This window comes from Staurois parvus, unplaced genomic scaffold (genome assembly GCF_062004578.1).
Source record: "Staurois parvus isolate SC_StPar_1 unplaced genomic scaffold, SC_StPar_1.0 ptg000575l, whole genome shotgun sequence".
In the NCBI taxonomy this organism is placed as follows: domain Eukaryota; kingdom Metazoa; phylum Chordata; class Amphibia; order Anura; family Ranidae; genus Staurois; species Staurois parvus.
Window position 1 is genome coordinate 2,671,265 of NW_028318371.1, and position 4,308 is coordinate 2,675,572.

At 48.9% G+C, this 4,308-nt stretch overlaps 1 pseudogene; it reads right to left on the minus strand.

Annotated features, from left to right (window-relative positions):
* Positions 1-1,391: 1,391 nt before the first annotated feature.
* On the minus strand, positions 1,392-3,974 carry LOC149450332 (F-box-like/WD repeat-containing protein TBL1XR1 pseudogene; annotated as a pseudogene).
* Positions 3,975-4,308: the final 334 nt, after the last annotated feature.

The window sequence follows — 4,308 nt, forward strand, 5'->3', positions numbered from 1 at the left end:
TCACATGCATGGTGCAATCGCTGTTTCCATACTGGCACAGGGTTAACGCTCACGACTGCAGGTGTGCGCGGATGGGCGAGGGTCCTTTTTTTTTTTTTTTCTTTTTTTCTGATTTATTTAATTATTTTTACACTGTCCCTTTAATTTTTTTTTTTTTAATCACTTTTAATGCTATCTCAGGGAGGGGGAGGGGGGTGCATTTTCTCCCACTGCTTGTAAAGGCAATCCTGCAGCTAATTAACCACTAGGAATGCTTTTACATGAAAGCCCATTGCCGGCTGAAAAAAATGATACCAGGATGATGCCTGCAGGCATCACCCTGGTATAACCATTCAAAGTCCAGTGATGTACCAGTACGTCGCTGGTCCTTGTTGGATATATATGCTATGTTCTTTTTTCTTTATGCAGCCTGTGGGCTGAATGAAAAAAAAGAGAAGAAATCTCTGCCAGAAAAAGTGTGTGGTATGCCCACCATTAGAAACCTCCCTGCATCCACCCACTTCTAATGGTGGGCACACATGAAATGTGCCAACAAATATAAAATATATATGCCGAAGCATAGGGGCCATCCACCCACTGGCCTCCCCAGGCCCCCATGCTTTGGCATATATTCTCTTTTTTTTTAACTGCGGATGAAAATTTTCATCCGTCAGCACTGCACACACCTACTTATGTCTATTCTGAAAGCAAGACCCTGTTGCTGTCAGAATAGACAGGTCAGTGCTGCAGTTTGACATTCCTGCAAAGAAATCAACAATGGTTAACAATAAAACATAAACTCAATAAAACAACTTTATAATTGAAATATCTCTGCAAGGAAAAGTGTGTGGTGGTATGCCCACCATTATAAACCTCCCTGCATCCACCCACTTCTAATGGCGGGCACACATGAAATGTGCCAACAAATATAAAATGCAAAGTCTAGGTCTATAAAGCAGCTACAAGCTCCTGAGTCAATGATTGCTGTCGCTGACACGGTCCTTCCAGGAAGCTGGAAGGAGATAGGCACGGCTAAGTAATTTGACTTATTAAGACAGGTGGGAGATACAGCAGAAAAAACAGAGGCACACTTACTCAGTTTGGCAGGGCAGGAGCGTACCACATGACCTGGTCCCCCGCAGTACAGAGATTGTTTGCCCGACGTCTCTGGCGTTCTTCAACCATTAATGACGGTCGCGTCAATCCCAATTGCACGGGTTCTGGCATCTCGGTGGCTTCTGGGTTCCGATTCCCAACAGGAGAGGTAGACTGGAACGGAATGCTAGGTAGTACCCATGTTGGTCTCTGACCCTGGCTGGACCTAGCGTTCCCGCAATCTGCAGTCGATCTGGACGGCCAGAGTTATGAGGTCTTCTAAGGTATCGGGTATGCCCACTCTGGCTAGTTTGTCTTTAAGTGACTCGGATAAGCCCATGCAGGGCTGCATCATTCCAATGGGTGTCCCCCATCCAACGTCTGAACTCCGAGGCGTACTCTTCCACTGCTCGGCGACCTTGTCTGAGTGTATGCAGGGCTGTTTCAGCCGATGCTGCCCGCTGCGGGTCGTCATATAACACCGCCATTGCTTTAAAAAACGTTGTTACCGAATCCAGATGTGGATGGCGGATCTCGAGTAGTCGGTGGGCCCAGCCCTGGGGTTCATCTTGCAGTAGGGATATAATGAACCCCACCTTCACAGATTCTGCAGAAAATGTCCGCGGCTGCAGCTCAAAGTATAGTTGGCATGCATTGAGGAATGCCCTGAATTTTCCTCGATCCCCATTGAATCGTTCTGGCATCGGTACACGGGGTTCCGGTGGAGGCATTGAGACCATTGCTCCGACAAGAGGTTCCGAGGGGTTCCTGGTCGAAGATGGAGTAACCGGTTTCTGAGATGTGGATGCCGGCGAGGCTAGCGTCTGAATACGACCTTCCAGATGTGTGTAACCCTCCTGTAGCGTTTTAACCGCTTGGATGAGCGCCGCCAGATGTTGGCATATATTGTCCAGCGGGGATGGTCCTCTTCCAGGCTCAGTCATGGCCGTATGGTTCTGTCACGATCCACCCGGCGGTATCTCTAGCAACCCACAGAATGGGATTCCCCAGGGTGCGGGGTCTAAGCCCCAGTCTGCTTATTCACCAAGGACCCTGATGGTGGGGATGGACTTGGAGCAGACTGAGACCAGGTCGGGACTCCTGAGTACACCCGACTGTGGTAGAGTGAACCACCGGAGGTATGTATCGGAAGAGAGCCTGATGTGAAGAGGCTGGCAGACCTGGGCAGTGGTGAGCGGATCCATGCAGGATGGATGGATGACAGAGTATGTGTAGCGTAGTCAGGCAGGCCGGGTCGGTAACAGCAGAGGCAGAATGGTACAGAGCAGCAGACAGAGAGTAGTCGGGTCACAAGCCAGGTTTCAGCAACAGGAGGTCAGGTAATCAGGAGTAAGCAAAAGAATAGTTAGACGAGCCAGGGATCAGAGCAGGAGACGGTCAGCAGAGGTCAGGATCAAGCAGGGTCGGCAACAAGGTATCTCACACAGGTACAGACGAGCAGGGAACAGGGAATGAATACCATATGGCAATGTGAGCATTGCATGAGCTGGTTTAAATAGCCCGCCCAGCGCCAACAGGTGCGCCTGGGTCCTAGTGCCTGTCCGGCCATCATTGGTGACAGGCGCGCCTGGGTCCTAGTGCCCACCTGCCTGTATGTCTTGTTGGGATCCTACAACTGTGCAGATTCGTGCGCTGTGGTGATCTCTGGGATTCCTGACAAGGGCCCTTAAACCCCTCGTGTATTTTATTGTATTGTTACTGTACTGTCCCATGTATTGTCTCCCATTGTAATGTACAGCGCTGAGCAAACTGTTGGCGCTATATAAATACTGTATAATAATAATAATAATAATAATGTCATCAGAACAGGATGCAAGAAGGTCACCAGTGGGATCCCACTTTATTGCGTTCACTTCATTTGTGTGTCCCTGGAATGTGTTTATTGGCCTGTCTTGTCCCAATTTGCAGACATGAATGCACATATCTGTACTGCATGATGCAAACGTGTTGTTACTTTGCCAGTCCACATCTAACGCTGGTGCCGTGTGAAAAGGAAACTGTTGTTTTGCCCCCCCTGTGTGTGTCCCAGATTATGGTCGTCTTGTCTACACTGCACTTTAAATAATATTTCCTTTCTTGTCCCATTTCAAGGCAAATATAGGTCCTTTGTGTTGCCCCAAGGTGCTTGCAAGGGTTCCATCTTCTGTCCAGATTCTGGCAAAGCCATCATAGGATCCAGTGTCTAGAAGTGTTCCCTCACTATTCCAATCTAAGGATCCTTGTTACTAGGACCATCTTGTCCCCCCCCCTCGTATACAGTGTCTAAGGACCAGCTGTGTTGAAGCACTAGTGCTGTTTTCACTGAGATTCCATATCCGTGCCGTCCAATCACCTGACCTGATGCCAATAGATCACTAACTGGGTTCCAGGCACAAACCAACACTTCTGATTCCTGACCACGTAATACTACTGCTTTGCTAGATGGGATTTCTACATCTCCATCAACTTCCATCCTATCAGTGTGGTTATTTGCCAGTCCCTGTCCTCCATTCTCATCCCCGTTTGCTGCATTTTCCCCATTCTTCGCAGATGGCTGCTGGTTGTTTGCCGTTGCAGCGGCTGCCTGTTGCTGCACAAGCTTGTCTCTGTATGCCTGCTGTCTTGTCTGTACCACATCAGGTATAACTGCATCAATCAGGGAGATTCCATCGTCCTCCCGTCACAAAGTGTGCCATCCTCATCAATGCTCACTTCTGCCTCCACATACTGCAATCCTTTGTGAATGATGGAAATGAAAGCAGCAGGTGGCACCAGGGCACCATTGATATTAGACCGGCTGATATGGCTCTCTATACCAAAAGTGAATGCTGAATGGGAGAATCCCGACTCCTGCAAGTATCGCTACACCACAAAGTATCCTCATCACGGCTTATACTCATCTTTATGCCACCTAAACCAGGACTTCCCAGCAAACTGAGAAAAGACACCTTTGCAACCTTTGACTTCAGATGTTATGGCAGTCCTTCCATGTGATGGCTGCATTAGTTTTCTTTCTTCAAGCCAAGCACATCTTCTCGTCCGAAAGTCACACTCTAAAAGCCGGTATAGTACTGGAGCAAACAACAAGGGAATCTTGGCGCCGTGATGGAGGAACCGCGTGTGCACCCGGATTCACCTTCCTTGGTTACACGTCCATCACTCCCGGGGCAGCGGCAGCCGGTAAGCCGCTTATGTGGAGGAAGATCGGTAAGAGACGAGGGGGGGAGACAGGAA